The sequence below is a fragment of the Neopelma chrysocephalum genome, unplaced genomic scaffold (assembly GCF_003984885.1).
Source record: "Neopelma chrysocephalum unplaced genomic scaffold, ASM398488v2 Primary Assembly neopelma1_188, whole genome shotgun sequence".
Lineage (NCBI taxonomy): Eukaryota > Metazoa > Chordata > Aves > Passeriformes > Pipridae > Neopelma > Neopelma chrysocephalum.
The window spans coordinates 2681682-2705677 of NW_020897850.1; the positions used below are offsets into that span (position 1 = coordinate 2681682).

General features: G+C 45.2%; 1 long non-coding RNA gene across 2 annotated transcripts in view; it reads left to right on the plus strand.

Annotated features, from left to right (window-relative positions):
* The window catches only part of LOC113976896, a 137436-nt gene that overhangs the window by 48556 nt on the left and 64884 nt on the right, over window positions 1–23996 (plus strand). For both annotated transcript variants that reach the window (XR_003537200.1, XR_003537203.1), the window contains exons 2-3: window positions 7025–7171; window positions 22228–22290. This is a non-coding gene — a long non-coding RNA (uncharacterized LOC113976896). The remainder of the gene's footprint in view (window positions 1–7024; window positions 7172–22227; window positions 22291–23996) is intronic.

The window sequence follows — 23996 nt, forward strand, 5'->3', positions numbered from 1 at the left end:
GTTCAAGCTCAGCGAGTCCCTGGCCAGTGTACATGAGCTGAGGCTCTCACACAGAGGCAGCCTGGCCACAATTGAGTGGCAACCTCCACTTCCTTACCTCTCCTCCCAACCTCTGCTCCAGATACTGGGACGCAGGAGCTTCCCAGAGAAGAGGGGTCTGTAATTTGGCAGCGAGACCAAACAGTGGAGCCTTCCATAGGCTCCTTCTCCGAGGGGCTGGAGCTGTTTGGCTGGAGATTTTCAAATGAGTTATCCCTGGGGCACACACCTGGGCAGGGGCGTTTTCAGCCAAAGAGTTTGTTTGGCAAACTTTTGAAGCAACTGAAAATGCAGTCTTGTAACAGGAGGTACCTGGCAGTCATACCACCTGGCAGTTGTGCCAGCCCCACCTACCATATTTTTGGATCATTTAAAAAAGCAGGGAAGATTTTTAAGGGAGTGTTTTTTCCATTAGAATTTAGTAAGATACAACCATGCAGCTTCCTTATACTCCTTTGAGCTACAAACCACAGAGATATCTTTTGAAGCCAAAATGCGGAGTTTGGAATCACTAGCCAATTCCCATAAGCTTCATAATAGTGGGAAGTTCGTAACTGAACATGTAGGTAAGAAATAAGAAAAAAATATACTAAAATTATTACTGACTCTTCCAGTTTTAACACCCTCAGTGTACCTTTAGTTCTTTTAAAAGCATACCTTTATATGTTTGAAAAATTATTTTAGAAATGAGAAACTAGTCTTACTGCTGTGTTTCATCCTTAGTTTGACTGTTTGGTGTATTAGCTCTGACAATGCCATGCTGCTTTAAACCAGAGAAAAGCAGTAAATACACAGGACACTGGTGAACATTTTGGTATATGCAACTTTCACTTGTACAAATTATTGGGTATTTGGTTTTGTGACAACACTGAGCAAACATCATAGGAAAGAACAGCAAGCTTTTTATTCATTTTGACCTGAGTATTTATTAACATTTTTATAGCTAGAAGATTATATCCTCCAAAGAATTCTGTAGCCTCTAAACACAAACAGGTATCTAAAGAGCTTGGGCCTGCCTTAATAAGTCGTCATGGGCTGGGATTTGCTCCGTCTGTGCTTTGCTTGTTTGCTGGATGCCAACTCAAGTGCAAAACCTTTGGGTGTAACGAGTTGCTCGTCATATTTCATGGCAGAATATACTTTAATTTGATCTGTGAAGGGATGACAAGGTTCCTGACAGTGGCAGTCACAGCATGGCTTTAGTGGGTTGCCCAGTGTGGCTTCACCTCTTACAAGGATAAACAGATAACAAATAGTAAAAACTCTTATAGAATGTTGGTAGCAGGAAAGGAAAGACAAAACTTGGTTATCCCTGATCACCCCAGGGGTGTTTCAGGTCTCCCCTGGAGCAGTTCCCAGGTGCTGTAGAGGAAACGAGGAAAATTGCTAATGGGAAGCATCAAGTGGGTGGCATCAGGGTCCTGAAAGTGGGGCCCTATAAGTGACTTAGTGTCAGTTCGCAGCCTGTTCTCTCTGTCCTTGCACAGAACATCAGTGGATGTGCTGAACTGTTCCAGTGGGATTAGAGCTGCCTGGATGAACCTGGTACCAGGCTGCAAACTGAGCACACCTGGCCTGAGCTGTGCCTGCATAAACTGCGCTTGCTGGAGCTCCTGGCAGCTCACAGCCAGAATTCATAGCCTGCAAAAATGGATGTGTGCTCAGCTTAACAAACGAAGATGTTTTGGTTTAGTGCACAGTCCATAGAAAGGCTCTGTCTGCAGGAAAAGCTGTAAGTGAGGCTAAATAACAACCAAAGGAATTGCAGATTAAATAGGAATAAATGACCGAAGGGTCAGAGATGAAACTCTGGAATAGCTGAATGTAAAACAAGGAGAGGATCGCAAAAGGAAAAGGGTTGGGGCGGGGAGGGGATGGGCGGGGGGCTGCGGGGAGCGCGCGTGTGCCCGTGCCCGCCGGGCGCGTCCCCGCGTTCCCGGGACCGCTGTGCCGGGACAGACCCTCCGCCGGGCGCTCCTGGCTCATGGGCTGGATGCTCTTTGCTGGCTCATGGGGTGGATGGATGCTCTTGGCTGGCTCGTGGGGCTGGATGGATGCTCTTTGCTGCATCGCTGCCCGAGAGCCGCGACCCCGCGCGCCGCTGAATCCCGGCGCTGCATGGGAAATGTTTGCGTGGTCTGGAGCGCTCGGATGGCTTTAGATTACACGTTTTACTGGATTTTAATTGCAACATCTCTTTATAGAAATAACTTGGTAAATATTATTTTACCTCGCTGCATGAAAATACATTAATTTACAATCACGCTAAGATTTATAAGTCGGGTTTTTTTTTTCCCCCAAGTGGTGAGCGGATTGCAGCAAATTCTGTTCAGTAGTCCATGGTTCCGAGCCTTTTCCAGAGGCCTCACGTGGTCGCCGAGCGACACACAAACAGCAGCGTTAATTAATATTCCCGGCGAGTTGCTGGGCGGGAAGGGGTTAACGCGGCCGGGCCTCCGCGCTCGCCGCTTGCTTTTTCTGCTCCTTAATTAATGATGCGCTGGCCGCGATTGCAGCGTGGAGATGGCGAGCAATTATTGATGAGCCCGCGGGCTGTCCCGCGTGGCGGTGCGGGGCGCGCACAAAGGCTCCTCCCCGGCGCGCACCCGCCCCGGCCATCAATAAATAACGAGGCAGCGCTTTTGTTCGGCGGTGCCCCCCGGCCGGGCCGGGCCCTGGGCAGGGCTCCCGGCGGGCAGGAGGGGTTTGCCGGGGCCATGAGGGCGATGCCCCGCGCTGACCCGCGCACAACATGGCCGTGCTGCCGCCCCGCCCGCAGCGCCCGCGCTCCCCGGGGACGCCTGCCTTAGTTACCTTCCTTCCCGCCCTCCTTCTCATCCTTTTTTTTTTTAATTATTATTTTTTAAATGTCCTTTCCTTCTCCCGCCGCTGGGCCCGCTATCCGCTCGGGGCAGCGCAGGAGCGGGTAACACACCCCCGAGCAGCCGGTGTAATGTGTCGGGGTTTGCAGAGCCTTTATAAACCAGGAGCAGCCCAAGATGGGAGGAGGCAGCGCGGAGCGGAAGGGACCGGGAATGGGGATGAGCGGTAGGGATAACAAAGAGTCAGGTGCAGGGCTGTGGCCGCCTAGGGATGGGTTTGGTTTTTAAGCGCTCCCGGTACAATTAAATAAGCAAACGGGGAAGCCGCGGAGGCAAAACCCGCATTTGCTGCGGCAGCTGCAGCGCTGGGAGAGGCGAGCGCATCGAGTGGGGAGCGGGGAAGAGCCCGCGCGGTGGTGATGGAAGGACGTCCCGCCCCATCCCACGGGACATGCCCAGGGAAAGGTGCGCCTGGCTCCGCTCTCCGTGCAGGACAGCCCGCGGCCCGGCCAGGGACATCCCTCGGACGCCTCTGCAGGTTTGCCGCGGAGCGCAGGAGCGGGCTCGGAGAGACACGAACCGGGGCAAAGCCGGGCATTTCAGCTAGGATGAGGGGGGGGATAATAAAAAAAAAAGGGAGCGGGATGTGATAAACAGCACTAAAAAATGGCAGGAGGATAATGTTTACTTTTGAATCCCTGGCCCGCTGCCAGGCTGGCGCTGGTTTTTAGGTTAGCAGAGGTTGGAGGAAGGGCCAGACTGAGGCGGGGCTTGCTGCTGTCAAGGAAAAAAAAAAAGGGCTGCAAATTGCTGTTCTCAGCTTTTTTTCTCTCCTCTCCTCCACCCCCGCCCTCCCCCGAAAAAAGGCAGTGCTTTCTCTGAGGCTCTTAAAAATGATGCAGAATTTTAACCATCTGCTGTACCCAGAGCTCTTCGCTGGGACCGCAAAGCTGAATTTTTGCAAAGGGAAGAAATTGCAAAGCTTTCCAAAACAGAAAGCTGTTTTTTAGGCGTGTAAATATTTCAGGAAATCCTGTCTTTAAAGAAAGAGCCTATTTAATAGCGGCTGGAGAAGCGGGCATTAACAGAAGCGAGCTGTTTTTAGCCTGTTGTGGTGGGGTTTTGCTCGAACAGACGCAGGTGTGGTGCTACGGCGCAGCTCAGCTTTGGGAACGGAGCGTGAGCAGCGAGAGGCTGGGAAAGGCACAGCAAGGGAAGCTCCTCGGTTTGGTAGCTCGGTGGGGTTTTTATTTCAAGGCTCGCTGTGGAAGTGCCCTAGATGTAGCTGAATGCAGCAAAGTCATTTCTTGACCAGCTGCGTGTGTACGTATGGGAGTAAAATTATTTAATGAGCAGCATGGGGACTGGCAAGAGAATCGTGTCACTGCCACGGCCTCCTGAGCTACAGTAGCATGTCCAGTGCACAAAGGGAGACTATTTCTAAATGATAATAGGCGGGGAAAACGCTTTTGAAGTGGTGAAGCTTAAAGGAGAAAACAGAAGCAATCTTTAATGTGGAATCCTTACTTCTCATAAATTAGATAAACTGTTTAAGTGCCATGAACAGCAAATTAAATATTTCAGATATCTATAAATCAGAATATAATGTTTGTCTGGAGTAAGAGCTAAGAAAATTGCAAGTTATTGCCTCATAATTCATCTATGTATTTAAGATCAATTAGCAAGTTATTGGAAAAGGAGATGGTAGTGAAATATTTGAGGCATTCAGTTCCTTTGAAAATGCAGTTTGCGTTTTCTCTTTTAAGATCCGTCAAGACCAGATCGTTACCTCAAGTCCCTGGTTAGTATTTGTAATTGTGAGGGCTGTATTTTCTTTAAATGAAACCTCCACAAGTGAGTATTAAGAAAAGCATTTACTTTCTGAAGCCAATGTAGAGGCCTGCTTAAACCTCTTCATTCAATTTTAATTTATAAAAAAAGACTGTGTTACAGTGTAGATGTCCTGTAGACTCTACGCATTTTTTTATTTTTCAAGTTGAAGGTTGGGGCTGTATTTTGTCACCTGTTGCCTACAGAGAAAGAAAAGGGGAGGGAAAGAAAATGCCCCGATCGTGCGAGCTCTTGCAGGGAATGTGCTGTTCATCGTTTCATTACTGAGAGGTGAAAAACAGCCGCTTTTTTCCCCTCTACTTTTAGGTGCCCCAGAAAATTGTACAATATGTGTGCTTTCAGACAGTGCCAGAGGAGCATAATGAGGTGTTTAGTCACAGTTTGGATGTGGTATTGGTAGAAAACAGTGCAGGAACTGTGGGCTGGATTTTCAGGGGAATAGTCCTTGTAATCCAGGGCTGCCTAAATCCCAAGCTGGTATCCAGGCAATAGTGGCACTAAATTCTGTTTGCCTTTTGTTAGGCTGTTGTCTGCTGAACATTTTCCTTTTCTTGCACGGTCTGCAGCATGGCTGGGCATTTCGGTGCTGGGGTTTGTTGGTTTGGTTTTGTTTTTTCCCTTCGGTTAACCCTTGGATCCCTGTTTGCTCCTTCACTGCAGAGCATCTCCGTAAATAGGAATGCAGCCTGGAGTAAGTGTGCTCTTCTCATACGGAATACAGGGCTGGGAGGGCTCGCAGGGGGAATCTTTGTAGGGAGTAAAATGGGAAAGTGCTGGCATTTCCCTTGCTGCGTATTTGGATTTAAAAGTAGTGGTGTTCTGGAGACACCAGTCTGATGGGAGGAACACATCTCACCTGATATTCTGCGGGTTAGAGAACTAAGATTTCGGTGAGAATAAACGTGCCTGCAAATACTTAAGCATTGGTACACTCTGCAAGTGAATTCTGTTTTACTGTGTGTGTGCAAATCCAGCACTAGGCAGGCTTTGAGGTTTCAGAATTTCTTATGGGAAACCTGTTAGGATGCAGGACTGAATGAAACTGGGAACAACACCTTGACGACTTGATCACCTGCTTATAACAGTCTTTTTTTGTGGGTATGGAATTGTACATGAATAAATATGTAGAAGGGCCTGGGCTTACAGAATTCTTTTGGATTTGGCACGATTTAGTATACTACCTGTAATATACACTGTCATCCCCTGACAGACATCTCAGCATAGCCTGTGTTCCCGTTTTAAGATTAATTTGTTCTGTCAGCAAGGATAATATCATAAAGCCGTGGATTCAGGTTGCTTATTTAGTTCTAAATTTAAATGATCAAGCAGCTTATTTTAATATTAATTTTCCAGACCTAATAATAGCAGAACAAAAATATATATGTACAGTTGTTTGCAAAAGAAAATTGAGCTTAAGTTGCTGAACCCTAAAGATTGTGTTTTGAACCCTAAGTATTTGTATTTTGTTGAATGCTGGAGCTGGTTATTTGCAAATAAGTGGGTGGGTTTTGAGATACGGGAGGAAGTTGGTTTTATCACTTTGTGTTTGTGTGAATATTCTCTAGTTAAATAGAATATGAAATGTATAATTACAGTGTTGTTTAGCTAATGAATTAAAGCCAGCAGATGACACAATATGCAAAACAGTTTATAGCAACAATCAGTTTCCAGATAGTTCTCTGTATGGCCGAATTACCAGTCAAATAAATGCTGTGAAATATTGGTAATAAGAGTAAAAACGTGTTGTGTGATACTTGCTGTGCAGAGTCATTATTAACTGTGCTGCAGATACTGTGATCCCAATGATTTGATAATCTGGGAGAGTTACAGAGGCCAGGAAAGTTTTACTTCCCCCCTCCCTTTAAAAAAAGTCAGAGTTAGATCTGCCTGAGTGTCCAATCCCTAGAACCCCATGGACTGAGGAGACAACCTCGGGGGTGTCTCTCTCAGCTTGTCTCGTGCTGGCATCTGTTACTGCTACAGAATATATGGGCTTGTCTGAAGGTGCTCTGCAAAGCCCCTGGCTTGTGAATTTTTCCTGTACCAATGGACAATGTGTTATGTGAAACTCGAAAAAAAGACAGCTGGAGGGCTTGGTTCTGCCCTCAGCACACAACACCTTTTCAGGGGTTTTTGCCTCTGGTTTGAATAGAGAGCCAAATCAAGCCTACTGAACTGCTTTGAAATGAAACAGAAAATAAAAATGTGTGTGAAAATACGTTGATTTGTTTCTAATCTGCCTGATTAAATCAGCAGTGTGATATCTGGTGTCCATTAAAAATGTGGGGTTTGTTTTGGTTTGTTTTTTTCAGGGCCTGGCTTGGAAAGTATTTTATGGTCAGTGGAAAAAAATGAGGAAGAGGAGGGTGTGGCTGCTGCTGGAAGGCTCTGGCTCTGCAGAGGGTCACTGCCTTGTGGACATGGGACGTTCATCAGGACAGAACGGAGCTGCCTTTTAGGTAAAACTAAACTTATTTTTTTAAATTGGAAAACAAGTGAGCATGTAATCCTGTTATTGCTTGTGCCAGTCTCTGAGGGTCAGGCAGTGGTCCTCACTTGAGTTTGGGAGCTGTACTCACACCTTGTTTTGCTCCAGACTTCTCAACTCTCTCACTGATAAGTCACGGTAAGAACAACAAAAACTCGTTTCAGCTCTACGAAATAATAAGAAAAGTGGTTTGACTTTTTGTTTATTCTGAATAACCAGCGAGGGACTGATCCTCCAGGGTGGATCTGTACCCACTTCTGGATTTTCATTTCCATGCCATTAGTCCCCCAGCTGGCACATGACACACAGATATTTCTGTCCATAGTTCTTTATATTATGGCCATGGTTACAGGATCACAGAGTCTTGGAAAGACTTTGTGAGAATATTTTCAGGTTGCAATTCTTGTGGGATGAGATTTTGATGGTATTTTTAGTAAAACTGTATTTTTTTTTTAAGACATTGTCTACACTTATTACAAGGGCAATTTGTTAATAATGCTGATTTACAATCTTAATTCCATACGATTGATGTTAACTATTTTTCTGCACTGGCATGGTTGTAGCAGTCATTTTTTTTTTTCCTCTGCTGCTGCAAATGTATTTTAAAAATCTGTGAGTTCTACTGGTACTGTGAGGGAAGATGGAGCTGAAGAAACTTCTTTAGTAGTAAAACCACTCACCGGTGTGGTTACAGAATCTGCTCCCACATCTCCTGTCTTACATTTGAGCTCATCATCTCTTAATTATGTACCCTTGTCTTCCTTTGAGGAGCAGCAGTGTGTGGGTTGTGGTGAGCTGTGCTCGCAGCTCGGGTGAATTGTGAGCCACAAGACCAAAGGCTGAGTGTAGCAAACCACCATGTGAGTGGCAATATCCCAGGATCTGACACACATCTTGGAACCTCTCATCCTTATTAAATGGTTTTTGCAAATAATGATGCGTGGATGGGGAAAAAAGATAGTAAGGTGTAAAAAAGGAACTGTATTTATTTGGTAAAACAGTGTCTTACGATTGAGGCTCTCGCTAATTATTTGTGGGGGCATGAGAGCAGGTGGCACAGCAGCCAGGCAGGGTGTGAGGTGTTTTGTGAGCCTGAGTGATGCACTGGCAGTGCTGGGGGAGCCCTGGCTGGCTGAGGGAGCTGGGCTCCTGCTTTGCCTTTCCTCTGGCCATACAGAACAGAGGGGTAAATCACTGTCCTGCTCAACTCCTCGTGCTAATTCATGCCAAGTGTACCCTGACTGTTTTTACAAAAGGTTGCGTGGTAAGAGAGTGGAGGGCGAAGATAACCAACATGGGATCCTTCTGGAATACCCTGTCCTTGTCAGGAAGTGGGCTAGGTGGATCCCTTGGCCAGTGTCTGCACCGTGGCTTTGTGCCTTTTTTTATGGTCTTTCCACCCAGCAATCCCGTTTAACACTGTATTTTTGTAGGCTACGTGTAGAACTCTGTTCTTTCAGGTTCCCACTGATGTCCCTTAATGATGGGCTGATTTTCATGTGCTCAGTCTGCATGTTGTAAAATAATATATTCCCATAGTTTAAATTTACTGCTTTTTTAATTTAGCTGAGTAATTTCCCATTCAGGACTGGAAGCAGGTGGGAGTCAGGCTATAGTTCCTGACTTTCAAACTGTGTCTGTTGCCTTCCCTGTTGCTCACGTGCTCACCAGCATAGTTTGATTACTTTTTCCCCATATGTGGCAGTCTCTTGTAAGTCCTATTGTTTGTCACCTGCCCTTGCACTCCTGTGACTGCTGTAGCTGTAGTGAGGGACTGCAAGAACTGCAGCTGGCATTCTCCAGGAAGGTGTCTGCCTGGCAGGGGGAGAGTAGAAGAGTAAGGTTTTGGATACAGGAGCCTGTTTTCCTGCTTGGCTTATCTGACGTTGCTGCGTATCCCTGACAGCTTTGGTCAACTTCTTATGGGCACCCAGCTCTCTTCCCTTCGAGAATGTTGCCATTATAAAAAAAAATATTTACCATGTTTCACATTGACTCAACTTTGTTAAACCCCTCAGTTACCCAATACCCTCCCCTCGCCTGTCGGTTTTGCCACTCTTATTTTACAGCTGATCTTTCTAGGCCACTAGCTAAAGGTAAAAGTTGATACCAGCATGACTTCTGCATGGAGCAACTAGTAACCTTTCTCGTGTCAAAATGTCTTTTCATTCCTGCAGTTTACTTTTGGCTGCTTAGCTGGGTTTCAATCATGATTCCAACTTTGTCACGATTAGTGCGTTTTCTTTGTGGCCTTGGTGAGTCACGTTGTCAAAGCCCTTTTGAAAGGCCAACTAAATAATCATTTCTTCTGTGGGTGCACCCCAAGTGAAAAAAGACATATTTTCATTATGTTAGCAAGGCTGTTTTTCTCTCCATTATCTAATCCCTGCTCAGGCATTAAAATTATAATCTTTTAAAGTAGCCTTCCAGACGGTTTCCTAAGTCACAGAATTCACTGGCATGTAATCTGGATCATCATTTGGGGCTATTTCTGAGGACTGCTACCCTTTCATTCCTGATGGGAGAGTGCAGATTTTTGTTGGGAACCCTGCCTCCAACCTTGAGCTGCTTCCGAAAGCCTGCCTGTGTCCTTGGAGTGGCTTGCCTTTAATTTATCCCATTATTTCAGCACTTTCTGCTTTGCTATCTGCTGCTCTTTCACCCTTTACTTGCAAAAGAATTGATTAATGGGATTTGCTGTTTGAAGGGACCAGAGGGGGAACAATTTGACGACTTGAATATCATAGAGTTTTCCATCTGTATTAAGCCTGATAACTTCTTTTTAACCTAAAAGGTACCTTTGGGTCTGTCTGGATTTCTGGACATCAGGAGATAAAGGGGTGTATCTCAGAATATGAGGTAGGGTCACGATTGCTCCACCCCCCAAAAAAATTGACTATACAAGAATTCTGTGTCACAAAGTCACGTTTTCTCTGTTTTCCTGTTCAAGAGAAGGGACATCTCATTCTATAACTTCGTAGTGTTGTTGTTGCTTCCCATCTTGGAGGGAGAGTGCTGCTGGCTGGTGAGAAGGTGAACAAGAACTGGAAAAGACTAGGAGTTTTCACTGGAAGAAGTAATGGAGATATTATATTTTTTTATGAATACCCCAGATCAGGAACCCAGCTAACAAGAAATGTCAATATGGTCATACAGGGTGAGAAGGGATGGGTTCCTCTTTTGTATGACTAAACAGCTCAAGGTCATCATCAGCCATTACCTTTTCTGCTGTGTTTTTTGTCCTCTTTCTGCACTCCCTTTGTTTCCCAGTAATTTCAGACTTGCCAGACAACTGTTGTGCAGTCTTCCAGCTTCTGATATATGTCAGTAAATTGTCCTTATGTCATTGGTTCAGTCCTTATGCTCCCAATCTCCGTTGTCAGATATTAATGTCTAAGTCTATTCTTTGTTCTGGTTGTTTCAGTGCAGTGCTTTTGCTTTCTGGACAAGGCCCCTCTTTGCCTCAGCCCGTTCCAAAGCTTTGCTCGGTGCTGCCGTTGTCCTTGCCCACTGCTCACCTCCCAGCCCTGTCCTTGCAATCCCTGCCGTACCGTGGTGCTCCAGGACCTCGTTCTTTGGCTCTGGCACTGCTGGTCCTGCTTTCCCAGCTGCTGCTGTGCTGGGTGGGGATCTGGTGCTGCTTTCAGCTGCGCTGACCCCGGCTGGGCTCTGTCTCTGCTGCTGAGCTCCCTGTGCCAGACACTGGGATCAAGAGCTTGCCCTGCCTGCCCGGCTTTATTCCTGGGATTTTCTTCTGGAACCTCTAACATAATGTTCAGCTTCATCAGAGGTGCTGCTGCCTGAGGGTGGAGAAGGGAAAATATCTTGTCTAGACCACTCCCTTCCAAATGCTCTCTTCCTCCCAGCCTGGCCGAGTAAGTGATGGTAAAATCTGCCTCCCAGTGAGCCACATCCCCAGAGACGAGGAAACCGAGGTGCAAAGGAAAAGCTGGGATCATCCAGCAGGCTGGTGGATTAGAGGGGAGCAGAGGAGGGAGGCACTCCTCTCCAACTGGCTGGGTTGCCTCCCATATTTTACCAAGGCAGCATTAATTTAGCTGTTTCAAGAGATGCTTCTGTTAATATTCATATTAATAATGATGTTCAAAGGTATTATAAAAAAGTTGATAAGAGGAAGCTTAATAGCCAAAAGAAGTGCTTCTATAGCCCAGCAAAGCTCAGCTGTCAGCATATGTGAATTTTCATAGGTAGCATCCTTTCAGTTTGTTTGCCTTGCTCTCCTCTTTGCACGTGAACCATCACGGAGTTAGTGACTGTCTACAGCAACAGGCACATTCTCTGCCATCCACAGGCTACAGAATATTTTAAACATCTCCTTTATAATAGCTACAAAAAATTGCACTTTTTAATAACCATAAGACAAACAATTTTATAAATCAACTCAGAAATTTTCAGAAGGAGATAGAAAGGGGAAAATTGTATTGAGGTGATAGTTTTCACTTAAAATATTTTGATAACTTTAAAAATTACTCCAAAACAGCTGGCTAGCTGTGCAGAAATTAACCTGGGTGTGAAAGAGGAATTTGTACGGCCTTTGGCTCTGGAAATAACATGACATTGAGCTGTGGCAGCGTAAGGTGTCTCTTTTTTGAAGGGGGGTAGTGGGAAGTCAAATGATTTAGTGACTGAAGAGAGTTGCCACTTGCGTGAGCTCCATCCCTGGGGATATGACCTTTTTAATCCTCTTTAGTTAATGTATTGGTGATCTTTACTTAGGCAGAGTAAACAGTGCTGTTGTGAACAAAGGGGAGGTCATGCTTCCTGCATTACACTCTGACCCCGGGGTCGCGGCCTTTGTTCCCTTCTCAATGGGAATTGCTCTCAGAGGGCCACCACCAAATGGAGAACTAATTTCGGCACGTGCTGGCAGAGAATGGCAGAGTATCAGGTTTGCTGGGCCGCCCCTCCGAGTGGGGAGCGTGCTGCAGTCACAGCCAGAGGAAAAGGCAAACTATTGCAAACGGGACGGGTTGGCTCTTTAATTACCAGTGGCTGTGCCACTTAATCTGTCCTTCAACTAAATATATTGCTTGGGTCCCCCCCCGTCATTCAGTTGCTCCATTCTCAGCCTTTAAACGTTTTTTGGTTTACCCCCCACTGGACTTTTTCCGAAGGAAGAAGCACAGACTAGTGAAAATTAGCGATTTTTTTCTCTTAAAAGCGAGAAACCACAATTGCAGCATCAGACTTGGGCCTCTGAGGTCCTTGTTTCTCAGCCATAAGGAAACATGATTCTGTGTCCCAGCAGATTGTATCCAGCACCTTTTCCATAACTGTGTTGCTTCAATGCACACATGCAGGGCCCTCTGAGGCTGAGCACAGGCTACTGAGCCAAAGAGAGCTACAACTTCCTTGTCTCTGTCACTAATTTTATACAAAAATGCCTGGGCTTTTTTCTTTTTTTTTTTTTTTTTTTTTGGCTTCAAAAGTAGCTGGTGGCAGAATGTGATGCATCTCATTTTTAGTTGCTGTGACTAGGGAACATATATAAACATGGAAGCTGAGATAAATTATCTGGAAGACTCGCTTACAGAAAACCATCACCTTGCACCAAAAGATGTTGGTTAGTTTTCATCTATATACTCTTCTTTGCTCAGCAGTAAAATCTGTGAGATACAGTGTAATTATTTTATGATCAATAATTGTAAGCACATATCTTCAGTCAGCATACTGCTTTTCCACATTTCTTCGTTCTATCAAAAAAACTAACCCAAGAAAGCCCTAATTGCTGGTGACAGCCAAGTTGTGTAAAACACAGCAGGGTTGGAACCGAGCACAAGAGCTGTGAGTGTGTTGGGGGGAGCTCATGTTGCCATCACAAAAAGAAGTAATTCTTACAATAGTGAGCTTTGAGGCTTCTGTGGCGTCAACATGAATGGGACTGAGGTAAAATCGTGTCTTTGCTTTCCAGTCATTTCAAGTAAAACGTTACGTCTTCAGTTTTGTTGCAGTTGTATTATTTAAACCAACAGTTGTCCTAATCTGCTCTCAGATGAAGAAGTGAGTTGTGTAGCACAGCAGAGTGAGCTGTTCCAATGCGAGCAGTGGCCGAGGAGCTGAGCCCTGGTGCCCTGGGAGTGCACAGTTGCATTCCGAGCTGAGCCCACGTGTGCAGCAACGATGCTGAGAGAGCAGTGCTGACACCAGCCCTGCTGGGGCTGGGATCCCATCCTGGGCATTCCCAGGCTCCAACAGCTCGAGATTTGAGTGGCAACCAGAGGGGAAAGGTGTATGTACTGCACCCGTTTTCCAGGAGAAATAATATTGTCAGGTTAGATACGTCTCTTCCTCCTCGGTGCTACTTAGTTCTAATTAATGTGTTTATGAATGAAAATGCAAAATCCACCCCCTTTCACTGTGTCTTCTTCAGTACTAATCCTGCTTTTCTGTTATCTGCAGGATTTTAGGGACTAGAGAGAGTGTCAAGGCAGTGTCAGCTGCATTAATTTGGGGGGGGGTTTACCTTAAAGCATTGATATGGTTGTGCTTTCTTCGGGGGTAATGAGCTGTAGGAGAATTTTAAAATGTGAATAGCAGCTTGGAGTTTAAAAGAAAAAAGTTAAGACAATACTCAGCCAATATTCAGATTTTAAAATACTTATTTTTCCTCAGTAAGATATTGGAACCTTACAATAATTATAGCAAGTGCCTGATGGAAGGGAAAACTAATTTTTCTCAGTGTGTGTGGAATATTTCAGCATTCAATATGATACTCTAGGATGCCATTGTAGAAGTGCCTCTTCTGAAAGCTCCTTAGTGAGGGGAGCCTTTTGGATTTTTTTTTTTGCTTTGAATGTTCCTGACTCAAATCTCTCGGGATTTTTTTTTCTGTTGTTGTTTTGCTGTTAAAAAAAAAAAAAAGCTTTATTTCTGGCAAGATTGAGATTAATAGAATAGGCAGAGAATAGTCCATCTATTTTACTGCGTGAATACAATTCCTCAGCGTTACTGTTTCTGGCACTGATTTTTCCAGCCAGTGTACCTGGTAAAGCTTCATGGGAGGTAAGACTCTGCTCATTTTCTAGACAAAGATGTTACTGAAGTTAGAAATATGAGCTGCTAAATTTGGTATGAAAATTAACAGCTTTGTCTCTTAAACAACTAGTGTAGACCTGACTGTTCTGCTTTTAAGATTAAAGCGTTTCTGTTACCCTGTTGATTTCCTTGGTCCTTTGCACAGTGATTGCAATATAACAGCTTAAGGAGAGAAAACATGAAAAATTAAAAAAAAATAGTTCTGTGTAACATGGGTTTGGTCAGGCTTCAGGTGTGCTATGGAAATTATGGAGTCTGTTCTTTATATTTCGAAGATGAACATTTTTCTAAACGTAGGGCTGTTGGATATATATTCAGGCCCAGTGTAACAGAAAATTCATTTTAAGTGAATGCTTATTTGTCTGATTTGTCTAATGTCAAAATCTCTTCTTCTGCATCTTTCCATCGAATACTTGAGTAAAAAGAAGTATGTGAGAGTTTAAAAAAAGCTGCATGGGTAGAGATATCGGCATGTCATACATCCATGTGTGTGTGGTTTTTAAATTAATATTCTGAGGAGCAGAAAATACAAGACAGACGTCAGTTGCACCTGTAAAAATAAAAAGGCTGCTTCTCTGGGAAACTGCATTGCTCTGTTTTTCTGTGGTAAGAGGATACCATCCTTCTGCTTTCCATGGCCTTAACCCCTTTGGAAAGGAAAATGCAGGCCAGGCTCAAAATGGCGTTCTGCGTTCGGGAAGGGCAGAGGCAGGGCTGGCCTTGCACAGAGCTCCCCTCACTGAGGGGCCTGTGCCAAGAGATTGCCAGCATTTCCTGAGCTTGCTTAAGGGTTTGGCCATGCACTGACCAGCAAAGCCTCCAGAACAGTACAGTAAACCCCATATTCCTAGAAAAACGTTCCCCTGCACTGTGGGATACACGGCTGTTTGGGGAGCGATGGGCAAGTGCAGTTTGAAAGCAAAACTCTGATTTCCCTGTTATAATTCAAACGTAACCCTTTGTTAGTAATCTTTAGGCTGTATTATAAAAATATTGTGATTTCCCCTGAGCAGTGTGATGTAAACTGAACTGTGAGAGTGTTCCCCCTCCCGGGGCTGTGGCTGCACACACAGAGACCTGTGGCAGGTGTGCCAGGCTGCCCCCGCCTGCAGGAGGGACACGGGGGGTTTGGGTAGAATAATGGTTACTGGGGCAAGTTGGAATTGGGGCTTTTTATTTCAAATAAATGCTGGAAGGAATACGGGCTTTAGGCATCAATTTTCATTTTGATACTTGGCTTCAAAACGTTTGGAAAAGCAGCTGTATTTGTGACTGAGTCAGGGAGACTCTCCGTGTCGAACCCAGTCTTTGTGTCCTGTTGCCACGAGGCAAAAAGTCTGGGTTTTTTTCCTGCACAGGTTCCTTACTAAGTTCCTTGTTGGCATTAGAAAAAATACTGTACAGTTTTCTTGAAATTTTTGGTGGACAAAGAAAAATTCATTATATTATTTTTTTTTGATAATTTTTTCTGGGAATATAAATTTAAGAGTTGATCTTTTAATATTTCAGTGCTTTGATCAACCATATTACATCTCCAGTAAAATGTTTTTTGGGGCCCTAAGAAAAAATGGTTAAATTTGCAGCTTGAAAGTTCCACAGATAAGTCACTGATACCCCTCGAAATTTTTAGTATTCTGTAAAAAAAGTGTTTTTAAACAAACGAAAAATATAGTTCACTGAATAAGTCTGGAAGCAGCTTTTCACAATTCCTCCCAGTTTTGTTTTTTTTTTTTTTTTTTTTTGTGATGCCAGTGTCAGCATTTATACTGCACTTTATTAGTGGAGACAGTGTAGCAAAAACTTCACTGGATGTTTCTAACAGCGTTTGTGAGGTTGTAATAAACTGAACTGAAATCACCTTAACTAAATTACAGCACACATTTAATCTGTGGAGATAATGGTTCACCTTTTAAAAAGCAAAATGGGAAATTGGCAAAAAAAATATTTTCTGCATTAAGCTTCAGGTTTGCTGGCCCCACGGCAATGAGCCTCCCTTCTCCAACACGTTTTCACGCCATTTAATGCAGAGGAGGTGGAACTCAGGGGGTCTCCTCTGTCCCCTGTCGGACGGGAGAGGGTGTGGAGAGCAGGCAGTGCCTCAGTTTCCCTGCAGGCACAGGACATGCACAGCACCTCTGGGGGGACACACCTGCCTCACTGACACTGCAGCCTGGCCCAGGCCTGCTCAGCTGGGACCTTCAGGTGTCCCTGGGAAAGGCAGAAACACATGAACTTAATAGTGCACGTGGGGCAACCCCAGTGAGTGTAACAGGACAGGCAGGAAGGAAAAAACTCAGATGATTCCCAGGAACACAGTTAACAGAACAAAAATTCTACAAAGTATTGTCCTTTTTTTCCCCACCTATAAATTATACCTGCAGCCAATAGAAAGAATGTAGAAGCCTGTATTTATCTGCCCAGTAAATACATGAATACTTTCAGTAGGTTCATTATTCTCTTGACATTATATTTTATTATAACAATAATGTATCATTATTGTTGATGTGAGGAAATTCTTTTTTCGGGGAGAGGGATTTAAATGTCCCAGTGTTACCGTGTGAGGTTGCAGTGACACTGGGATAGCCAGGCTGGACTGCTCAGCGTAAGGTGCACCTTATGGACCATATATTGTGGCTTTAACACACCCCAGAGAAACGGGAACCTGAACTGCAGAGCTGGAGCTGCCACAGAAAACAGACCTGATACCAGCACTCAGCTCGTACACAGATGGTGCCCTGTGAATTCTGTGCCCCCCCATTTTGGGTTGTGTCTGTGTGTGCTCAGGGATTGTAGCTATGCTGGCCATGGGAGACCGTCATGGACGGCCCTTTGGATTTTCTTACAGTGTATGCAAATTTTGCAGCTTTGATAACATTTCACTACCAAAAAACCACGGAGGGATTTGTGGTTTATGTCATTTTTGTTCACACTGCAGTTCGCTTTGTTAGGGATTGTTGCACTATTTTGTAATTAAAAAATAGATACTTAATATCAGAGAACTCGTGTCACTGGACAGCTCTTGACTAGTTTAAAAATCTTGAATTAATTTATAATATAAAGGTATTTTAAGCCCCTTTTAGACCTGAGAAATTGTAAGTTTTCATTAAGATTTCATCATGTATATTTGTTTACTTTTTGCAGCTTATTATTCTGTAAAGTCAACATTTTCTTTTTTTCCCACAATATGTTCTGTTTTTCTTCCCCCTTTTTTATATTACATATATTATTTTATTTTATTTGTAATCTGCAGCAGCTGTTCCTGCGAGGCACCGAGCAGAGGGTTCTGAGCAGGGATGCCCGTTAGGTGAGGGAGGGCTGGGTTTGGAGCTCCACAGCTCGTTGTAGGGCCGTGCTCCCGGGGAGAGCGGGAGTGCCGGGACAGCATTCCCAGCGGGACAGCCGGAGAGGGCAGCGGGCCGGAAAGGGGCCGCCGCTCACCTGCGGCGGGAGCGGGGCCGGGAAGGAGGGAGCGGGGCCGGCGCTGCCGGGCTGTGCACCCTCCAGCCTGGCACAGCCACGGGCGGGACAGGGCACTCCGGACGATCCTGCCCCGGGCCGGGGCTCGCTGCTGCTGCCCCGCCTTGTCAGCAGCGGGCACGGGCAGAAAAAAGAGCATTGCCCTCGGTTACGAGCTCTGTACGGCAAAAAAAAGAGGGGGAAATGTTGGAAGATAAACAGAACTGCGTCTGTAGCACCCTTAAAATCCTGCTGATGCAACACCCCACTTAATGCCTCCTTTCTTAAAGAAAAAAAACCCAAAAAACACCCACTTGTCCTCCTGCCAGAGTTTAACTTATGTTGGTACCAGTTTAATGCCAAGTTTTCCATAAAACACCATTGTTAAAATACAGTGTACCGGAGGAAGTGTTTTTGCAAAATGCTTCATTATGTTTGGAAGGGAAGGGTGTGGAAATATGTCCTTATTCAGCTTGCCTTTACAGTTTGGATCTTTTCAGAATTGTCTGTTCAGGATTTCAGTGTTTCCCCCCGTGATTAATGGGCCACTGATCCATTGGAATTAATGCAAGTTATGCAACAGTAGATAGAAGTTTCCCAAGTAACCTGCCTGCTGTGTGATCGCTGTCCTTTCCCTGGGGTGCACCAGCTGCAATCCTGCACACTGTCTGGGGCTCCTTTGGGAGCCATGGGCAACACTGCTTTGCTTTTATAGATAGATTTTAATAATTAGTATTTTTAATTCCTGGAGAGTGCCTTGAAAAAGAAAAGCTCTCTAAATGTTAAGTAAAGCTATTCTTGGCGATGCACTGGAATTATAACATGCATTGGAATTATTTTAATGGTACAATAAAAAAAAGGAGAAATTATACTTTTCTGGATAACTCAACCCTAAAAAATGTTTGATTGTATTATTTTTTAAAAAAACAAACATGTACCTGATAATGTTTTATTAATTATTATTTATATTATTTATTATTTTATTAATTACTTATGATTTATATTTCTGGTGGCTGCTAGATTAAAAACCACTCCATATTGAAAATTAACTATATTGTCTGGAAAGCAAAAAGGTCTGTTCAGAGGTGACCTCAGTGTGGATGTCTGTATCACACCAAGCTGAGACCGAAGAACAAGAGATGCTGCTCTGAGTTAAAATAGAATCAAATGAATTAGTGTTCAGCAGGAGGATTTATAATGAGTTTCCGATAGGCAGAACTTGTGATAAAGGGAAAGAGAGAGGTTATAGAATTATGTAATAGTATAAACTGCGGTGTGAAAATACTGGCTTGCTACTATTTACATAATTTGAATTTATGCAGGCATGCTGAATCTTAAAATAATTCCTCCACTTCCCTCTTTGGAATTCCATTTCTGTTAAGTGAAGCTTACAGGTTGGACTTTGTATAATTGTTTTCCTCTTTCCTGAATCCTTGTTTTGTAGTGCTGTGGTAAGCTGAAGTTAGCCAACTTTCAGTGCAGTTTGCCCAGGTGGTGACAGATAGAACACGTTAATGTAGCTCTGAAGGGGAGAATACGAGCCCTAACTGTGGAAAGGCGAGGCACTTTGAACCCTCCAAAGGCACAGAACTGTCCCTGTTAGGAGCGGGCAAAAGCAGGGAGGAACCACAGCTGTTTCCACATTTATACAAAAGTGAGAAATCAAGGGTAGCCATAGAGAGTAAAGAAAAGGAGATGGATATTTTATATAGAAAGCATACAAATAAATAAGGAGCTAAAGGTAGTGTCTGATAAACAGGGTAGAAAGTCATTCAGAAAGCTGATTAAGTACAAGTGAAACACTGAACTAAGCTCCTTGTATACTTAAGTCCAATCCTTCCCTAAAAACTAGGTCTGCCCGTTATTTTACATGGGCATTAAAAGTTGTTGCCTGCGCTCTCGCATGTAATCTCTTTTTTTCTGTGCAGGGTTAACATTCTCATTTGTGCATGTTCTGTTAAAATAAATACTATCAGGAATGTCGTGCCATTATTTTTAAACAAAAATGATAAGAGTTTTAGCTGGACATTACGGCTGTCTGCTGCTAAGGCTGTTATGCAGAAATTTTGCTTGCTTTTACTTTTTAACCACCCAGAATTTAGGCACACGTATCCTCTGCATCCACAGTCTATATGCAGTAGAGACCAAAGTTATTAGAAGAGGTCAGAATTACTAGGTGTCATTTTACCAAAATAAAAATTTGTGGGAAAGTTACTGTTTAAATATCTTGTCAACTATGTCCTGATAATTTTTAGTATGCTTTTACTATAATTCCCTAAAAATAAGTATTAAAAACATTTTGTGGTTTCACACCATTAGAAAAAAAAAGTTGGTAAGGGTAAACCATAAAACATATATTTGGCTTACAAAAGGAAATGTTTATTCTCCTCGAATGCCAGTGGTTGAGTATTTTCTGGAGATGTGAGGCTGGAGGGAAATGTGTAACAAAGATTCCCTCGCTGTGGCACTGCAGGAGTCAGGGATGCTGCAGCACAGCCAGCTCCAGGAAAGCCCCCCGTGCCCCCTGTGCCTCCTGGCTGTGGCTGGGGGAGCAGAGGGGTGGGAGTCAGGCCTGGGCACAGGGAGCTGGGCACAGGGAGCTGGGCACAGGGAGCTGGGCACAGGGAGCTGGGCACAGGGAGCTGGGCTCGGGGCTGTGCTGCTCCAGCCGTGCCACAGGCTGTGCCCGTGGCTCCAATGGCTGCCCTGTGGCCTGGGACACCTCGGGCATGGCTGGAGCCTCTGTCACCATCCTGGCCACAGCTGGGGATTTCCCTGCTGCACTCAGAACAAGCCCAGGAGGCTGCAGGAGAAGTAAGTGCATCCTGGAAAGAGTCTGACTCTGGAGCTCTCTGCTCCATTCCACAGGGCTCTGTGTTGGAGAGCAGCCTCTTTGGGGGGGATAGAAACTCACGGCTGGGAGTTCCAGTGCAGTTTTTCCTATCACCTAATGATCAATATTTAGTGGAATAAAAGATCAATTAATATATTCTTTTTCCTGAAGAATATTTTACAAACTCTTAGAAACACGTGGTATTGACTTTTCCTATCAGTTGAAGCTGCCTAGATGCTTTAAAAGTACATCAGGAAAGCAATGATAGCATAAGCAAAATCAATAGGAAGTAAGAGGGACAACTATGACTTTCCTTAAGTAACTATGTAATCCCTTTTTTCTTACAGTAACATATTTTCCACAAAGAAGACTCTTCAAGGTTGAATCCAGTACAGTCTCCTCCCTCCCCCTTCCTCCCCCCCTCCAGCGCAGGGCAAATCAAATGCTTGACAACATTTTTTGTTAGGAAAGCACACACAAAAAAATTTTGAATATACCAATAACAGCAAAAGTCTCTATATTTTTATTGCAAGAAGGAGATTTCATTGGCTGGGTGAAATGGCGAGATGTGACGCAAAAGGACACTTGGACGGTGGAAATGCTGATGTATGCCAAAGCAGGCGCACCAAGAAATGCTGTTGCTATGAGAGAAACAGAGGGAGAGGGAGGGAGGGAGGGACAGACCGTGAGAGAGCAACTTGTGGAGGCCTTAGTTTTCCTTTTTGGCTTAGAGCAGAGAGGCTGCAGCGTTCCTAGCAGAGAGGGTTTAGGAGCTTCCAGTGGGTATTTTGGTCAGGCTGAGCATTTAGTGGAAGGGAGGCTGACGAGAGAGATGCAGGTCACCTTAGAGTACAAAAGCAATTGGAAAGTAGGAGGCTGTATGTACCGAGCCAATGATCTGTGCTATGATAGATATACAAATTAGTACCGCAGATGAAGCAGCTTAGCTCATTATCCACCTGATGGGACCGAGACTTACAATTCAAAACGACAAAATTAAAATGCAGACACACACAGACATATATTTATAATGACCCCACCTTTTCATCTTAGGAATTATCCAGCTGGGATACCGACGTCTCTTGTGTAACATTCTTAAAGAGCTGCAGGAAATTCACCTTTGAGTCCATTAGCCAGAAAAGGGGGAAAATAATTTGCAGGAATTTTTTTTTTTGTCTCTCTTCTTCGGCAAAGGGGAAAAAAGTTTGTGCTATGAACTTAGCCGAGCAGCTTCTGGAACGTGAGCCAAAAGGGGCAGGAAGTTGTTTTACAATAGCGTTACAGTGATCTGCCACAAATGGAAAAAGCCAAATGTTGGACTCGGCAAAGAGCAAAAACATCCTTCTCCCCCTCGCTTGCCTCCTCTTGCCCCGTAAGAGAGAAAGAGGCAAAGGAACGCTGAGCTAGAGGTTCTTTTTCCTTTTTTAATTACTGCTTGTAAGTAATGGAAAGATTATCTTACTTGCATATTCCATGGCAAGCACGAGGGAAAGAAGTATCAAAGGGACGTTTAAAAAAATGCACTTGGTAACTAGCAACGGGACTTTTGGCACAATTCCTTGAGTTTGCTTGAGGTTATGGAGGGGGGATGGGAAGAAGAAAAGCGAGTCGATGTGGTACGTTTTCTCTGAAAAGGGGGGGAGAATGGAGGCAAAACTATATAAAACTTTTTTTTTTTTAAGGAAATGTGTGTTGATCCTCTGAAGCCGAATCCTCAGGCATTTGTGGCCCGTCCTTGCAGCCCGGTATGTTTTTTGTGAGTGTGTGCGAGCGCTCTCAATCAAACAGCAATCATGGCAGCTGTTTTTCTTCCAGCACAGCAGTTGAGCTGTCTCGCCCAAATGCTTATCAGCTTTTGACTCGGTGCCAAGAGAGTTATAAGGGCCAAGCAGCCTGAGCTTGGCTGTGCAGCTGGTTTGGAAGTAAGGGCATGAGAAAACAAAATCACAAAGTTTTTCTGTCACATACAGTATTTACTTTTTCAAATAGCCATTTTCAGCTCGGTGGGTTGGGGCTGGTTTTATGTGTGTGTGTGTGTGCTGCAGTCCGGGGTCCTTGCGGGCTGCTGTGCGACACAGAGCCGTGGAGGTACGTGTGAGTGGAAAGGGGAGCCTCTCCTCTCCGTATGAATCTCGGCAGTATTTCCGTAGAACCCGCCCCAGCTTCCCCCCCGGTGCAAAGCTTCATTAGCCGCACTGCCCTGTCCTATTGCCATAGCGTGGCTGCATTGACGTTCCAGCGCAGCGCCTTCGCTCCCTCCGCTCCCTCCCTCCGGGTCCCCAGCGCGGCCCGCGGGGGTCGCGGCGGGGCCGGGCTCGGTGCCGTCCGTGTGCCCGTGGCTGCGGGGGATGGAAGGAGCCTGCCCGCGCAGGGCCGTGCCGCTTTCATCATCAGCTCCAGCCCGCTGCGTTTCGCTGGCTCACGTCCTCCTCCTCCTCCTCCGCCAGACTGCTCCAGTCGCTCACAAGGGGGAGGCCGGACTCTGGAAAGGCGGCCGCCGCTCGCATTCCTGCTGCAAGGGCCTCCCCTTCAGACGGCCTTTGCCAGAGCAGAACTTTTAAAAATGCTGCAAATAGGATCTTCTTTTTCCTCTGCTTGCCTGAGCCCTCCTCTCCTCTCCCAGCGTTCCCGAGCGGGGCTGGTTCTCGCCTCTCCTGCGCCGTACATCCCAATGCGGAGGGCAAAGCGCCCAGGGCTCGCCCTCTGCTCATCCTTTTCCCTCTCTCCCTTTTCCCTCCGTTGAGGAAATGGATTCCTTTGCCTGAGCAATGACTCGGGCTTTGCCGGTTCGTGTGCTCTGAGGATGAAGGCTTTTACTTGTGATTTTCCTCCCCCGACTCCCAGTGCGCAGTGCTGCTCAGGGAACGAGCCTTTCGCTGCCTTTCTCTTTCTCTTTTATAGAAATATATTTTTAATAGCTGTAGGTATCTGCGCCATGTGAAATAGGGCGGGTGATATCCCTGCAACCCCTTGTAATTGGACCATGGCTGGAATGGAAATACTGGGGGGGGGAATAGGGGGTGCACAGGCTGTTTCGTCCTTGCAGACCTCCCCCCCTCTCTTCTCTGCCGAGGAGGGAAAAGGGGATGTGCAGTAAAATGCCGTCTCTGGGACAGGTGCCAGCTCCTAGACAAAAGAAGTAGAATAGGCGGTAAAGGGGGGGGGGGAGATTAATAGGCAACAAAAATAGGAACCGAAAATCTCCGAGTGCAGCGCTGGCGAAAGGGCTGGTGCCCGACCGGCCTTTTTGCTGAATATTTGCTGTGCGAGGGGTGGGAAGGAGAAAGTTGCGGCACACTTTTTATTCCCGTCTCCTCTGCAGACGTTTGGGAGCGTGAAGGGAGGGTGGAGGGCGCCTTTTTTTTTCCCTCCCTTCTTCTTTTCCCTCCTTTCTACTGAATTATTCATAGTGTCAGTGGTGAAGCCAGGACTATTAGCATGCATCAGACAT